This window comes from Cataglyphis hispanica, chromosome 1 (genome assembly GCF_021464435.1).
Source record: "Cataglyphis hispanica isolate Lineage 1 chromosome 1, ULB_Chis1_1.0, whole genome shotgun sequence".
In the NCBI taxonomy this organism is placed as follows: Eukaryota; Metazoa; Arthropoda; class Insecta; order Hymenoptera; family Formicidae; genus Cataglyphis; species Cataglyphis hispanica.
In genome coordinates this window covers 3,672,659-3,690,790 of record NC_065954.1, presented here as the reverse complement: position 1 = coordinate 3,690,790, position 18,132 = coordinate 3,672,659, and the positions used below count along the sequence as shown (strand labels likewise).

The window sequence follows — 18,132 nt, the reverse complement described above, 5'->3', positions numbered from 1 at the left end:
AATGCGAGCGACGCTGAGTTTCGTGATAATTAAACGAACGAAAATGTGAATATCGCGCGAATGTAATAACCGAGCGAGACGGCGCTTTAATATCAGAGTGCGATTTTTGCGAGAACTCGTTCGATTTCTAGGAACTCACGTCTAATCGCAGAATCACTTGTGTGTGCGCTTTGTATGGCTGTGCGCAATCTTCGCTAACGGACGGCATCGATATCGTTTCGAAACACAAATATAACTGACGTGCGAGAGCTTTTTTTTCACATCGTCTATATGTGGAACAAGATAAACCTCGCATATTTTACGACGGCGAATACTTCGCAATCAACCCTGTATATAAAGCGAGTTTCACGTTCTACAATAGATAACCTGTTTAATCGACTCACAACGAGTAAGGTTTATTATTCGCCTTTACGATCACATTTTCGTGCGTGTTTCGTGAGAGTGAGTCGAGTCGATGTATTATCAGATGATAAAAAAATACATATGCCGAGCAGGTTTCGATGCTGTGCATTCTATCCGAAATTTTTCGTAGAGAGAACATACACATACACATTTAGAACAGAAGGATACGCTCCAATGCATGATTAATAATTGGCTACATAATCGACAACTGACATTGTCGCGAAAAAGTAGAGTTTTACAATCAAAATTATATGTGTTGTTCACATGACGTTTTTCTTTTAATTAATAGTCAGCAAAGCGCGGAATATTTTGACAAAATCTTTTTTTCCGTCTGAGAATTTATTGAATTTATATGAATTCTTATCATCGTATCTTTAATAAATTAATTTAACTAAGTAATACAGGAAATGATAGTGTTTAGTCTGTTGTTTCTTATTACAGATAATAAAAAAAATTATAAGATATTATTAGGATATATCAACGATTTTATCTTAAAATTGAATGATATAATTATTTTGTCTTTTATGACTTTTTTTCAACTACAAAACAAAATTAGTGTTACTGCAAACAAAATACAGTTGTATTGAAAACTTAATAATTAGGAGTACAATGCTTATAGATATTTATCAAGATTTTCTTCTCAATCCTAAATCTAAATCGCCAATAATGACGCGTTGAAACATCGTATAAATCGTCCTCGTCCCTTTTCTATGTCTATCCGCTCGACTCGATCCGACTTCGTTCGCGTAAAGCTGAGATTACGAAGAGAAATCGGTGGCTTCCGTGTATCGTGATGTGAGAAATGTTCATCGGCTTAAAAACACTAATCGGTGATTTTCAAATTAAACGATTGCGAAATCTCTCTCGCAACATCGCCTCTCGTCTTATCTCGGAGAAATAACTTTTTTTAATTGCGTCGCTCTCAGCTTCTCTCACGTTACGTTAAGTTTAATGTCTGTCGTGATATTAATCAACAGCTTTCGACTGCGATCATTATTTATTTGCATATACTGTTCCAATGCATTCCTGGAAAATGATGTTGATTTTTCATCATGATGCAGTTATTTGATAGAGATTTAGTCTGGCGATTGTGTTGATTAATTCTTTCCGCGATTATTAAATATTTATGACGATTATTACTTTCCGCACTCGCGACGTATCACATATCTGAATATATATCGACAGTAGACTCTGCTTCTCGAGGGAGGACTTTATAGTTGATGGTAGATAACTCGTGAAATAAGCAACTGATATCTAATTTAAATGTAATTATTTGTTATACTTATATAACATGAGTGGATTAAAAATTCGAAGATAAAACAACGTTAACAACAAGTGGAATTTTTACTATTTTATTTTGTCCATCTCAAAATAAAAAAAAAAAAATATAAAATGGAAAAATCCATTTTATATTTGGAGGCCAAGTTAAACGTAATATTGAAGGACAAAGAAAGGGGAAACATCTATTCGCTGGATTTTCGTGGCTCGAGCTAAATAGCTTAACCTCGAGTGTCATGTAAATTCGGCAGGTGCATCCATGAAATCGAATTCTCTCGTGCTGTAGACCCGATCCCCTGCGGCTGAAAGTCTGCGGATTTCGCCATTATTCTTTCGCGAGGGCCAAAATTATGGACAGTGTGAATGAAACGAGCCGGTAATGCCGGAACGCACATAGCCGCCAGCTATGGCATTCGGTGACTTATTGCGGGATGTTAATCGACGTTCGATGTGTGTAGGTGGTCCCATGTTGTGAAAAAATGAACGTGCAGCAACATAGGTAAAAGAAAATCTACATGAAAAATTTCTCGACCAAAAACAACGCATATTTTTACAAAATAGGTACTCATTACATATCTAAGAGTATTTTAAAATAACAAAAAAAATACGAAAAAGTAACAGAGACGTTTTTGTAAACTTTATTATAGCGTTTACAAGTGAAACAAATTGTTCTGAGAGTGATTAAATCCAATTTCCAGGAATATATATTTGATCGAAAATAGATTTTGAAGGATATATGAGTTCTGATTAATATAAATAATATAAAATAAATAATAATAATATAAAATTTTGACGTTATTTTGGTTTTAAAGCATAAGATTCTTTGCCCTGATTAATCAATCAAACTTACTTGAAGTTCATTGTTTAATCTATTAATCCAAGTATCCTTAGTAACCTAAAGCGGGATTTATGATGTCGTTAATTATGACGTCTCAAAGAGAATAAACTTGCTTTATTCAAAAACGCTATAAACAACCGAGAAATGCTGATTTCTAACTTAAAAATAATTGGAAGCATTTCACGTGATATTGATAATCGGAAAAAAAAAACAGATTCGTACTAGGTTGCTACGTCAATTAATTATAATGAATAGCGTATAAATCCGCAGTTTCGAACGTAAACTGTCATATCGGCTACGCGCGAAGATGGGAAGCGCGTAATTTAGCATCGGATTAGTACAGGGATCGGAATCAGCGATTGGTATTCACTAATTACATGTCTATCAAGTCTCATATGTTCTCGCGATCTTCTGCAATTGATGCAGATACGGAATATGCGTTAATAAAGCGCGCAGTTCCGTCAATTACAAAAAACGACAGTGACGCATGCCCGGCTAATGAGCTTAGTCATTCGCGTGAGGGTTGATTATCGCATGGATTTTGCGAAGATAATCGCGATGATAATAAATTAGGTTCATCATACGTAGGGTGATGCTCATTGATCTCCTCTATGCTCGACGCTAATCAAACGGTACTCGCCGCGCGCGCGATTAGCGCCGATTAATGCCGACCATTCTAGTCGGATTGTTGCCCGGTAATCAGAATTTTTTTCGAGGAAATGGAACGCGCATGATCGTGCACCCACCGTAAGAATCTTTCCGCGCGCAGATAACGATCGTGCGCCGGTAATTAGAATTTTTGTCGAACTCGGATAAGAATCGTGCCCGGGCGATCGGAATTTTTACGAAGATCGCGCAGCAATCGTGCGCGTCGGATTAAATCCGCCGTGTAAATCAGCGACCGAGTAACACAAATTTGATCTGTAGTCCGTTGTCGTTTCAATATATCTGTGGAAATCTAACTGCATATAGAGGAAATAAAGGATATCCTCTTGGCTGCAAGATTTCGAGATAAATCAAGCTTATATGAAACTTCAACGCGATAAAATTTTTTATCCTGCGAATTTTTCATCCTGCAAATTATTTCCGGATTCTCTCTTTCTCTCTCTCTCTCTCTCTCTTTATTTAGATCCCTATTATTTATTTATCCATGACTGGCAATAAATCGCAGCGATTGATTCTTCGGGCGTCTAGGCCCGCCCGGGCTATTGTTCTCTCGTCGCTACGAGCACACACACGAATATATATATATACGGGGGTAATGGAAGTTTAAATGTCAGCGTAAATATTCATCGACCGGCTGCTGCAAAACGGTCGCGCATTGGATTTCCGTTATTTATGCTGTTACGGCAGTCGCTTTGCGGTGAGGCCTGTATTCTCAAATATCCGTACGGGTTCGCGTCTCTATCGCGGTTGGTGGACGGTAGTGCTTTTATGCCCCGCGCGTTAAAATTTTATTGCTTTTCCGACCCGCGCGGACAATCTTGGCCCGCCGGCCCGTATATCATAAATGTGGGCGTAAAGTGACATCGCGTTACTTATGAAATCGATTGTCATTCGCGGAAAGCGTTGTCGCGAATGCGCCCTCTCCCATTGGATTGTTAAGTGGACTTTGTAAGAGATAATGGCCTTCATAAAGGAGGGTTACATGTGTGAACATGCCGGCTGGGCACAACGCCAATCGTCAGAGAGCGAATGGCGTACAAAGGGAAATTATATGTCGCGTCGTATAAAATCAGCTGTTTCGCTCTTCCTACCCTGCCCTATCCTATGATTTATCGCCGTTATTATCTTACATTTTGCATTCCGTTCCATGTAATTCTTAACGTTTTAGATGTAATTCTTAGAGTCGCGTGCATCGCATTTACAATTGAAAAAAAAAAAATATAATTGCAGTTTTATGTCAAACGTAACTTCGATTGATATGTATTGATGTATTGTCTATATGTGGCAGTTTTGCACGCAATCGCAATTTGTTTTATTGGCATTGAGAATCGCGAGAGCTCTCAACGAGGCGTGGCGAAATACTGTATTGTGCCGCGCGAACCGCAGCATTCAATCGCATTTACGACGCCACTTATCATAAGTGCCGTATAAACGGCAGTAAGGCCAACTCCCGATTGCGTTACGGCTACCAACTAATTTCGCGCCGTTTATGATTTTGATAAGCGTCCCGTGTCCCGATGATGTTTTTTTTTTTTCGCAATGACCCGTCCATCAATTTATTAATACGCGATGCGGTAATTTAAAACAAACACGCCGATGATGGAGATATAATATAAGGTGCCAAGTAAAGACTCTTTGAGGATCGTTAATTAAATTATCAAATTATTTCGCCGGATATTTTCACGAAACGGTGAAATCAGTTATAAAATAAAAAGTTAACAATCACGTTTACTCTAGCATCCGTTTTAATCAAGTCGAAACAATCATTGTCTCAAAAAGATGCACAGTCGTTGCGGTAAAAGCACTTCTTGTTGAATTTAATCCACTATTTACAGCGTAAAATATCGACACGCTAACAATGTGCCTGGAAAATGTCAAGTGGCACTTTTTGTAAGGCCACGTCATAAAAAGTGTCTCTTTATTAGTTCGTTTTACAGATGAATATAAATAAGCGTGTACGCTAAACAAACATAAAGCTATTCCGAGAAATAAATTTCGAGGGGAGCGATGGAGAAAAAGATCATAAAGCGTGCACTACGTGGGTACAATTATATCAAGAAGCAATCAAAATTCATCCAAATTTAAGAATTACAAACAATAAAAAACGCGTATATTTTTATGTCAGATATAATGATGTCTTGGCAAGAATATAATCGGAAGCCTCATATTTTTAGTCTAACTCAATCTTTCGTATATTTGCTCCTTGTGTGAAATGTCTATTAATAATGCTTGCTGACATATATATGCATCGAGAATAGCCAATAAGAAATATCTTTCGATTATGTCGTTCAGCTATATAAATTCAGGATATTATGTTCAAAAATTACATAAGCTTCATAATATTACATCATTGCTACACAAAATAAAATAATGTGCAAAATTATATATGTCAATTATTATTTTATTCTCATAAAAAATTTAACTGCTAATGCAACCGCAGCTAGTAATATCGTAAAATCGATAGATGATATAATGCGATATCGCAAGCGGAGAACCTGCAGCTTTTTTCCTCAAAATCTCGTTAAGGATATCCCCTGCCTCCTCAACAAACTCCGGGATGCCGTTATGCCAGAAGGTAACGAGTGTCGACGCGTAAAATGGCAGTCCCTCGCATGAAACTCGTAAACTTACCGTGAAAACGTCTCTATAATAATCAGTTTGCAGGCGGTAGCCCGTCGCGGTTTCACTCGCTAATCGTCGTTTAATTTGCGCCTCCAGCAACGATCCTCGCCGCCGGCAAAAAACCGCGTGAAAACCGCAAACGGTCCTCGCGAAGAGACGTGTCGTATTTCGGACAAGATGAAAAATATGCCAAGGTTATATACATATACGCATGCATCCGAACGGTAATGCAAATTGCCCTAGCGGCTCGTGGCTGCCCAACATGCGCGTATTCACCGTAACCGAAATACGATAATTGCGAAAATTCCTCGTTAACGATCCTCCTCCTCCCATATCATTATGAATTATTACTCGCGTGACATTAAATCCTGAACGATCATATGGCTTGCGTATCGAGTGACCACAATTTTCATGCATTATGTACATTATAACTTGCTATATAATGTCTTAGTTATAAATTATAGAAATGCATAATACATTTCGATGTCTCATATCAGGTACATAACAGTGACATATTTATATTTATTTTACAATCGCGTACACGTACATTTTGTTGAACGACTGGTCTTTTGCGGCGGTGATCCACCTTCGACATTTCGCGGGACACTTTCAACGACAGACTAGAAATTCAAATTTGTCCCATTTGGTGTCTTTGCGATTGGCAAAGAAACGCGTGAACGGCGATAATATTGTCGCAACGATGAGTGCGATTCGCGTCTATTTAATATAAACGGTGAATCACACAATCACGAGAGAGAGAGAGAGAGACACGGTTTCCGTTTCCGCATTAGAGTTGCCGACCTATAATGAACGCTAATAATATCCTCGAGCGATCGCATCGTCTCGTTGTGTCCAATTAGCCGCGCTAAGTTATGATAACGTCTACAATTCTTAAACGCAAAAGTATCCGGCGCGTCGTAAGTCACGCCTACGAGAGTCGCCGTTTCGAGACATATCGAGAACAGACATCGTCAATCGGAACTGCTTAAGAGCCTCGATACACGCGTTATCTTGAAAGCAGAAAACTCTTACTGTAAGATAAATACACACGTTTGAAGAGAGAGAAAAAAAATCTATAACACATCGTATACGATCATATACATCTATAGCATTACATATCAAAACATAAGATTATCAAAACAAAATTATTCTAGAGTCTCTAGTTTTGTTTACATTCATCTGACAAACGTCACGATAATGTCAATATTCGAAAGATATTAGTATCTTGTAAAAAAAGAATGTAAGATTGCATGAACAATAATTAATGCTAATCGAACGATAGATCATATTATGCCGGATATAACGTTAAATTATGTGAGAATTAGCGTCATAAATGTCTCTGTAACTCGCGTTTGATTTTGACACAGAATCCATCTCTAGCGCAGCGTCTTTGAAGTCCTCCAAATTCCCGGAGCGGAAATTCTCGTCGGATGGGACACACGAATCGTGTGAAGAGAAAGTGTTCACAAACGGGGAATTATAATGCTCGCGGCAGTCACCTCGTCCTCTCGCATCGAGTACTCGGTACTTAAATTTGAATACACGCTGGCGTGTCATCGAAGTGCTTCGCCGTCGCTCGGAGCTAAGCGCGCGCTTCTCCAACACACGGTATTTCACTGTTGTACTTGTAGCATCAACGTCGTCGCGAATACTCTTCACCGGTTTATTTATCATCCGAATATTTTCGTTCTCGAAAGGGTGAGGATGCGCGTGGCTCGTATCTTTTGTCGAGTCAAGTGGCACCCCGTTTCGTTCCGGCATCTCGACATCTCGAAACACTTAGCGGCTCATTCCCAATTACATCGTTCGACGTGTCAAACGCTAATTGTCATGGAACGCGAAAGTATCCTTCTCTTTCTTGACTCTGGTATATTTTTGAAGCATTGAAATATTCCAACACTCGCGCATATTCTACATCTAATTGCTCGCTGATGATGAAGAATGTTTTCGCGAAGTAATAATAAATGCAATTAAATAATTACAAAAATAATATCATAACATTATAAAATAATAAATGAAATAAAAGTGAACATTCGGATCAATTAATAAAATCGTCAAAAGCTCTGAGTTTGACGTGTGAATTTTCGTATGTGTGTATACTATAATTTGTCTCAATGTTGAGATTGGACATCGTTGACGAGTAAATCATAGAAAAGACGGCGTGACATAACATATCATTCCCCTTGAAATAATAAAACATCAAAAGCATTCAACGCGCAAGCGTTCACCGATATGCCTTTGCGTATGAAAATAAAGCTTCAAAATAAGACAAACATATCAAAGATATGATTATAAACTTATATGATATACTATCATTCATATACTATCATTGAACACATACATAAGAAAAATCTCGATCTCGAAAACAATCGGATTAAGCTCCAGATTATCCAATCGAAGATAGCTTTTCAGAGAAGGCAATTTTTCCCCGCAACATATCGAATAGTTTCTAATGAAATACGTCTAAACTCAATTCGTTCACGCATTCACTCGCCATGATTTATTCTCGGGATGATCATTGAGGGTGAAGTGTGCAAATTCGCCGCATGTCTCGCATAACGGACGCACGCTTGTCGGCTTAAAGCGTTAAGGCGGATAAGCAGCCGCGACGAAAACGCGACGGGATTTCACGCGAAACGGAGAGACGGGACAGGTCCGTCTGACTGTCACGTCCGGCACGCGGCATGACTAATTAATCCTGAGCCCTACAAAGGGCTATTTCGGTCGAATCAACCGGCAATCGACTTAGCGACTACTCTGACAATTATCGCGGCGACGGTCGGCGGGAAAAGCCGGTCGGCGCGGCAGCGCGATTCCGATCTTTTGCGTGGCCGGTCGATCCACCTCGCGGATAAATTTATCCTCGTTTAATTGCGTCGCGATCGACCAATCGACGGGCCCGTGCCGCGCCATTGGTCCAGCGGCGTGTGCCAGTAACGGTAGGTGAACGGTACCGTAAGACCGATCTAGCCGGTTCACCAGCGATATCGATAATCGTCTTCGATGAAGCTCTTCGATGACCACCGTTTGCGATTTCATCAAGGACGAGTTGACATTTGCGCTTTCGTAACTTTCACTCCTTCACTACAAACAATATCAGATCTAGGCACATGGCGCGATTTCTCATTAGAATATACATATTATAATATCAAAAAAAAAAAATATTAAAAATATGTGTGAGACGGAATTATAAATTTATTTTTTTTTTCTTTTTGTTTATCGGACGCAATTGAAACTGAATTCTTCGTTTTCCGATTGATGTAATAGTTTATCGCGCTAAGGAAAATACCGGCATCAACACAATCACATGTCTTGAAGAAGATTACTAACCACATGATAATACGTTATCAAAAATCACGAGACCTTATAGATACGCTATGCTAAAAATCGTCAACTGATATCTCCCAGCGATCAACAGAGGATCATCTCCAGCATTCTTTCCGATAATGCAAACATATTGTATATCTTCGAGGAGTATAAAGAGAGAAAGAGAGAAAAAGACAAAAGAAAAAGAACTTTTCTTATAATGTCGCGTCCGTCTTCGCGGAATTCCAAGAAGCATTATCGGACAAATCGTTATCAAACACATTCCGCAGATAAGAGACGGTCATTCTCCTTCTCTCCTGACTCTCTTCTTCGTTCCGACAGGACACGGCACCCACGTGGGCGTCGCGAAAGAATTACAGGTGCGATCACGGACGTCTCTATTGAAAGCATCTCTATCATAGACTTTGTGTAGAAACAGTATCCTTCGAGGGAAGAAGCAATGAGAGAAGGTGTGCGAACACATTAACGGCGATGTGGGCTTGACATATGTTGTCTTCATCGACGCGTTGCTTTGTCATCGCGTCCACGAGATCAATGTTTTTCGCACGCGACGAAAGAATTAACGACATGCCGCGAATAATGACACGTGAATGAGCTGATAACGAGAATTTCCATCAATGTTTCTCTCTCTCTCTGGATACTCTCGATAGATATCGTCGAGGTTTATAAATGTTGTGCGCAATACAAACATGCACAAACAGTGTCGCTGAAAGTAGTCATTATTTGTACGACGACAGTCCTTTTCCCATTTTTCCCTCTACGTCTCGTTTCACTGTCTAACTAATCCTTAGGTACAGCGACGGATCTGCTACATTTCAAATGTTCCGACAGTATCTCCGACCGCATCCGCGCGTCTATAAACACGAACGGAAATATACTCTACGCTCTCCTCGCTCCTGGCGGTTGCCCATTCGGAGAAGACAGCGCGTAGAGTGGTTAATTTCATTCACAGTTCACACCCCCATCCCCGCGATCGTTTAATACGCGTGCATGTTTACGGGGCGTGCGTGGACGGACGTAACTAAACAAACCGTCCTGTACTTAGATTTGTCAGAGTTCTATTGCGGGGACGACGGTGGCAAATTTACGCTTTGGATAAAGATGAAAATTCATCGCTTCTTCGAGGTGAAAAATGTCGCGCAATCGGCGCGATTATCATTGCATCAAGTTACACGGCAAGAAAAATGACACTCCCTGACTTGCAAAGATAAAATTATTACTTAAAAAAATTTAAAAAAAAAGTACGACGTGCCGATTAACTTCACTGACCGATTATAACGCGGCTCGATCGAGTGGAGATTGCGTTGATTTTCTCGGATGACTTTGTTATCTCCACACTTGTAATGATATTTACAAACATATAATGCTACTCATTCTCTCACCTATCGGAACATTTTTCTTCTAAAGCATCTTTAAACGGAACTCAAGCGATATATATTTCTAGAATTTCTTCGGAAAACCCCGGCATTTTTCTCGCGTTAAATGTGATTATTCTTTCACGCTGATATCAAAGACAATCTTCGTATTAACGATCATAATGATAAATTAACAAGAAAGCGAAAGAGAGAGAATTGGTTCTTTAAATTAAAAAATTCAGTCGCTTTATTCGATTGATTTCAGCATACATTGTACTTTTATAGGTAATAACTATTTTATATAAGGATTAATTCTCTCTCTCTCTCTCTCTCTCTTTCCCTTTCTGATTTACAGAGCGAGTGTCGTTGCTCGCGCGAGCAGGTAAAAATCCCTCAAAGCCGCTATTGAAACGTGGTGCGTAACATGCGACGTGCGAAAAATGCGTCGGTCATCGCGATTCTTGCCATGATGCTCACTGGAGTCGACATCCAGACGCGCGCGCATGTCGGATGTGCGCTTCATTGCAGCTTCATTGCGGCCGTCTCGCGGGCATCGCGTACAGACGTACGCGAGAGAAGTAATCGAGGTGCATGCAACACGCGTGGCACGCATATATATATATATAGAAAGAGACAGAGATGGAAATCTGCTAAAACCAATATAGTAAAATATAACTTGATAAATAGCCGTCATTTGTATCGAGAACGATTAATAAAGCGATGCCGCAAAACGCAGAAGCAGCTAACACGTCACCTTAATAGGAATTAAAAACGAATTCGGAAAGATCAAAGAATTCGTCTCATGTGAAATATCACAACGTCTGATGACGACAGAAATGTAGCAAGTGACGCGTATTAACTTAACTGTATTTTCCGCGAGAGAGAATGTAAAAGTATGTTATCCTGAGTTAAAAGATGTTACCCTTACTCCGTGAGATTGATGTAGGCGCGAGTGAGAGGAGAGCGGTGCGCTCAGGGGGTTAATAAATCGACGGTCACGCGCCGTACAATCAAATCCGCCGCGAATCGATCTCTGCAATCTGAGCGTACGCGTACGTGAAATCGGGAAGAGGAGGTAAGGGGAGGTGGGGGACCGGGAAGCTGCCGAAATTACAGCTATTATCGCGATAGAGGTGAGAACCGGCCGATGTTTGCTTAACCCGATCGAAAATCGATGAGAGGTCGAGTACGCGATTCCCTTCCCGCCCCTCGATGTACCAATTCTGAAGTGGAGGAGAATGAGAAGGAGAGAGAGAGAGAGAGAGAGCGTTGTCGTTCACCCCAAAAAATGGGGGGGGGGGTGGCGGGCTGTAATCGCTTAACTCGCGAGTTAACGGGGCGTATCCCGCGAAACGGTGCAACCTCGATTTACGACCTCACGTTCCGTCAGTACAGGGTGACCGCGCTCGATCGTACTCTCTTCTTTAATGCTGGATGGATATTTTATTCATAATTAGAAAAGACAAAATATTTGAAAAAAAAAAATGATCCGAGTTAGGTTTGATGTATAACAAGGATTATCTACTATTCGTATAAAAAGTGTCTATTATCGAAAAGAAACGAAGAATTGCACCGAGTCACCCTGTATATCCCTCTGTGTCCTTCTCTCTCTTGCTGCTTTCGCGGCTTTCCCTCTCGGTTTCCCGCTGCTTTCATCTTCGTTCTCGGCGTGCGCGCGGATTTATTATTTCTCGCAATGGTATTATACGATGATCGTCTTCGAAAGGCAGCAACGTGCACGCGTTAAGGTTGAACGTCTCCCTCAAATTGTTTGCATTGCAGACGCCGGATGACGTCGAGATAAAGTCTCTCGTCGCGTGTACCGCATACGCGACTCTGGCACGCTGCACGCACGCATGCGTCCACGAAGGATATGTCGCGTTCGCATTTCCCGCGTTTTTTCTCATCTCTTTTTTTAAATCTACTTAAGGCTCGTTAGCCTTTGGGGTCTCGTTTCTAGCTCGTATTATGTTAATTTCGATACAGTGGCGAGGAAAAATTTACGGCGCAAAAGCTGCGGTGACTGCGGCGACGCAGTCAATCAACAAATCATCCTGTCAACAATCCTACAAACGGCAGGCGACGAATAATTATCGCGATCGAATATTTTTCCTTTGGTCGTGTGAGAACAGATCTAAATCGATCGTTACGCCGTTCTTAATTTATCCAATAATTACGACCTCATTAAGTGAAATATTTATTACAGTCTCTTGGATACACGCATTAGACATATGTCACGTATTCAAATATTCTCAGTCGGATTAAATCCGCAAACGTTTTCGACGTTTTACGATAGATATATTATATCTCACGTAACATATTAATTAAGAACACTCACCAGACGAATGCAACAAGACGATCTCGCCGTGGCTCGAAATCTGCCAGCTCGAAGTGCTTCCTCTAGATTTACTTCCGCAGCGACTCTGACGTTAAATTCTCTCGAATGTCGAGTGAATCTTTACGGCAATTGACGGTTTTTCAGGTCTTCAGTCGAAGATCTTGATCATGAAGTTTCGATTGGATGCGGCGATATATATTTGCGAACGCTAAGTGAAATAAAATGGAAAAAAAATCAATTGTCGCACGGATTACATGACATTACGCGCCAAGAAATGTCATTGAATTTTCTTGCGCGACAAGAAATGCCAGAAAAATTGATCGAGAAATTAATCGTTCATCTTGAATAGCACGATCACACTCTCGACGCAAGTCTTTCTGAAAGACGTTTTCACGTTACATCGACGCGATACTGTTTGTCGGAATGTGATCTGATTATCGGCGTGACCGTTTCTCTGCCGAGCTTCCGAGAAAATCACAGATGCGCGAGCTTCCTCGAATCGCACGAAAGATCACGAAGAGATCGGGACAAATTTCAAAGAAGCGACGCGGCCGCATTGATTACAACGCACGTGAGAATGTCAATGACGAATGTGCGTCCTCGCGAATAGATACATCAACGTACACAGTCGCACACACTCGCCCCCGGAGGATGATTCGTCGTGTCGAAGTCAGTTGGCACTCGTTTCTCACCGCGGTAACGAGAGGCGGGAAGAAGATCGTAGGTGAAGGAAAGCGCAACAGGCGGATTATCTCCTCTTCTCGTCCGTTCCTCTTGCCTCTAGTCGTCGTGCGTTCCTCGGTGCGGAGAGAGAAGCGCGAGACGCATAATTTGCGCGCATTACCGTCGAGATATACGACGGTGGAGCGGGAGGCGCCGATCGCGAGGAGAGCAGCACTATACGTTACTTCCTTCCGATCGCGTTTTGTTGCCCTCCGGCTTCGTGTCGGACGAAGGAAGGAGGCCGTGTACACGTGTATGAGTTCTCTCGTAATTATTCTCCTCTTTGCCGGAGGAACGGGACGAATCAAAGAGCGCCGTCGCACTATGCACTATCTCAGCGATAAAATAACGATCACGTCAAGTTCGGCGTATTGTCGACGCAACGTTGCAACGCCGAGAAGAGCTCGATAGCGTTAGATTGCGCGACGAGACGCTCGCTGTCATCGTCGATCGAAACACGCTGATGTCAATCGGCCGTCGGCGCTTGGCATTCGTGCTCGCCGACGGGCTTCTCGCGTCAAGAGCCTTTCCACGATATACTTTCTCGAGGTAATCGATCGCGAACCCGTTCGGAGAAATTCTTGCGACGATGGATGGCAGAAACGGGAAGAGATTTTTTCGAACAAAATTGCCGATAACGATGTGTGCTTTCTCTCTTTTTTCCTCGATTGTCCTCCTGTTCTGTTCACTTCCTTCCGCGAGAAAACCACCTCTCTTCGGTCGATCAGGCGCGTGGTGAGCGCCCGTTTACGTAACCATGCCAAAGAGTACTTGGAGTATTGTTGAGCGTTTCTCTGCGTCACTCTGTTGTGCCACACTCTTTTTGCAGTCTTTTTCCGCAATCGAAACGTCAAGCTGATACCGCGAACATACGGATAAATATGACGCGAGGTAAACGCATTAAACTCCGTTGCAATCAGATTTTTAAAGACGAGAATTCCACTGTCCCTTTGATTATCATCGGCACACTGCTACGATTCGCGACACTCTCGCGGAATCTTTCAGATTGCAGTGGAAAATCACTGGGATTCTTGCGAAGCAACGAGATAATCGTCGATCCAATTTCGCATTCGCGTCCTCTGACGAACTGGCGAGAATGGCGAGTTCTCGCTCGCGCGGAAATCCGAGCACTGACTCGCTGCGGCCGAAGCGGCGCGGCAATAGGCGAGACACCGCTCTCGGTTCTCCCGCTGCGTACTGCGCGCCGTAGCCGGCTGACTCCACGGGGTGAGTGTCGCCGAACGGACAACGTCGACACAGGTTGAAAGTCGCTCGGATAGATTCACTAATGCTCTTGCAATGTACGATATGTCATTCGTTTCGCGTAGACTTGACAGAGAGATCTGACACGTGCGATACTTTTTCTATCAACTTTGCCTTCGCGTAATTTTCTTCGCGTTTTTTCGAGCGATCGCTCGCTAAGCGGGAGTGCGTCCCCGGTCTCGCGGGGGTGGCGCGACTCGCCGATCGACGATGAGGAGTACTCGTGACTAAGTCGGTGGAATAACGCATAAACCATACGGTGAGACTGTGACGAGCACCGACGACGACCGTCGTTGACTGAGAGACGTCGTAGCTTGCGCGACTTGCAAGTGCGATGTGTGATCGTGCTCTGTGCTCCTCTCTCGCCGGCTCGTCGAGCGCATCACAGAATCAGTCGGCTCCTCACCACTACCATCACCCATCACCATCACCACCACCACCACCACCACCACCACCGTCGTCGTCGTCGCACCAGACAAAACCCCGAAGCACGACACGCTCCCACTCTTCCCGCACGCGGGCACGCTTCCCCACCATCGCGTCGGGATGCCAGCATCCCCGATGACGGGATCTCGCGCCGGCACGCGAATAACAGGCGAGTTTTTAAGAGGCCGGTTCCCGCGATAGGCTACCCTCTCGATCTCGAAACAGCCTTCTCTGAAACGCGATGCGACGTGGTTAATATTTCGTAAATTTTCAAATATAAATTCACCAGATAATTCAGAGAATATATGTGGATAACTTTTAATTAAAACATTGGTGGTAGTTAAATTCGATTGTCTATACAATGACGAAATTTTATTGTAAAATGTAGACAATTTCTGCTACCAAATAATAATCCGACAAACAATGGCAATTAACGATATTAAATTTATTTCCTCTTATCTGCACTAGAATACTTACATGCAAATGATAATCAGAATATTTTATCTATAATTAAACGTCATTATAAGTAGAATTAGATCGATATGTTTATATAAAATTATATTTTCATTCAAAATGACTAGCATTTATGCAAAATAATACATTAATTAATGCGTTAAATGTACGTGTATATTTCGGTCATCTTGCGCAGGTGATTGAATTTTGTCGATTACTCGCACGTATTGTCATTACTTTTACACAAGAAGACTACTACCTGCCACAGTCATGAGCAGTCCTCCTCGAAAATCGAACACTTTTAAAGATCCCAAGCAGAAATTTATTTCTACGCGTGAACCAACTTGATTTTTGCATCGCCACTGAATTTGTTTGGGAACTCCGCCGTTATCGAAGCCGACAAGATATTACGTCACGCGTATACGCGACACTTTTACAATTTTGCGATTTCATGTCTTTCCGGCGCGGAACCAGACCACAGGTTTGACGTGCTCCGACCGAGCAGCACGTCGGGATGCACCTGCGGATTCACGGATGCATAACACACTCGGGGCCCCGTGCATAAAATACTCCTCCCTCACCACTTCTCGCTCGTGGTGGTGAACGACGTCAGAGACCAATCTCCGGCCACGCGAACTGTCTTAAACTACTTATTTCTCCGCAAGAGAGACGCTTATCTCGATCCTGGAGCCGCGCGAGGTTCGTCGTCGCTCGCGTTAAAAACGCCGTGAAAGATTGCTACGTAAAAGCATGCAAATTACCGGCTTGCGCTTAATTGCGGCGAAATTACGTGGGATTTAATTTTCGTTAAACTCGATCCGCGTTTAGTCTCAAGAGCTGATAAACATCAAAGGATGTATCTAGTTATAAGAGATGGATCAATAATTAATCAATCAATAACGAGTTAAAGAAGAGATACGTGAGATATATAATTCAAATGTTTCGCACATATTTATCTTTATTTTATGAGAGAATTGTTTCAGTAATGACAGAAAAATATTAAAGTTGACAGAATCTAATACTAATCTAATAATCTCTCAATAATGAACAGAACTCGAAAATTCTTACAAAGATGTCGAAGATATTAAAATGATTAACAGGCGAATTTGTTCGTCTGGCTGTTCTTCCTCTCTATAAAACTGCCATAGGAGATTGGCGTATCTTTACCGACGCATCTATAAAATTATTCGCAACGCTCAGCGCATTAAACTCTCGTTGAAAACGCACATCAACGAGCTGATTTACTTCCGGCTTTTAACGCGAGCGAATAAAAAAGATTATATCGGGCGATGTTCAACGATCGCGAATGCGCCAAGTTTATCCGTTCGAGTTTTAATATCGCGAAGGCGCGAGAAAGGACATAACAAAATGAGTCGTAAAATATGACACAGCTCGGAGCGCTTCTCGCCTTTATACGTGTTTTGCGCGCGCACAATCGATCTTGCCCGGTATTACGGGGGTCCTTATCTCATCTTTTGGGAACTCGTTTAAGACCCGTTTTGGCACCTCAGTTCTCCCGATTGCGTCCGCTTCAATTACGGACGCTCTTGTTCCAAGAATGGATTCCACGTCCATCGTGGAATTTACGGGACCTGCCAATTTTATTCCTGTGCTTTTGCCAAATGGCAAACGGAGCCTCGAAAACGTATAACAACGTCTGCATCATATTTTATTAACGTCATTTCATTCTATAAAAAAATGGAACAGAGCGCAATAATACTCACAAAAATTATATATAATTTCACGGAAAAATTAATTCTTAAAGCAAACATGTATATATTTGGAGACGTGAAATGTTACACTATAGCTTTCGCAATTTAATCCGTAGATATCTCACGACGCCAACTATCGAAGGATTCATCATTTCTACATCGTGCGAAAGAGCGGTTCGAGGATCGAGAACGAGACTAGCCACGGATTCGTGACTTTTGCGTGTTAATTTGGCAGGGGTTTGCGTGCCGCCTGTATATACTCAGCCGCGTAGAGAAATAGGCATGCACTTAACACCTGTGAGTCCGCGATAAGTATACGCTAGCCTGTCCGCTCGCACGAATGGCAGGTAGTAAGATCGGCGGGTATCCTCACTTGTGCGAGAGAAAGAGGCGTATATATTCATTCCGGCGGAAAAGGACGGCTCCCTCGGATTCGGGATCGGGTGTTAAGTTCACGAGGTACATCAAAGTACCGGATGTTTCGCGATGCATGCACGACCGTAGGTAGCTCGATTGCCGCTGCAGCCAGTTGCGAACTTTAAAGTGTTGACGCGACTCGAAATCTTGGAAATGCAAGTGACGTGAATTTGATCGGTATTGACTCAAAGTCTCCTCTCAGATTTCGCTTTCGAAGCCTTGGCACTCATATCACACACTTGTACTTTAACGAGTTATATTTTTAATCAAAATAAAATAAAATAAGTACAAGATTGTATAAATAATAATATA

The 18,132-nt window shown here is 42.0% G+C and overlaps 1 protein-coding gene and 1 long non-coding RNA gene across 3 annotated transcripts in view; one reads left to right on the top strand and one right to left on the bottom strand.

Moving 5' to 3' along the window:
* LOC126853166 (uncharacterized) overlaps positions 1-15,174 on the bottom strand; it is a 64,844-nt gene extending 49,670 nt beyond the window's left edge. The window contains exon 1 of the mRNA XM_050598710.1: positions 12,827-15,174. The gene's annotated coding sequence lies outside the window, so the exon portion shown is untranslated. The remainder of the gene's footprint in view (positions 1-12,826) is intronic.
* The window catches only part of LOC126853297 (uncharacterized), a 66,134-nt gene that overhangs the window by 39,501 nt on the left and 8,501 nt on the right, over positions 1-18,132 (top strand). The window lies entirely within an intron of this gene.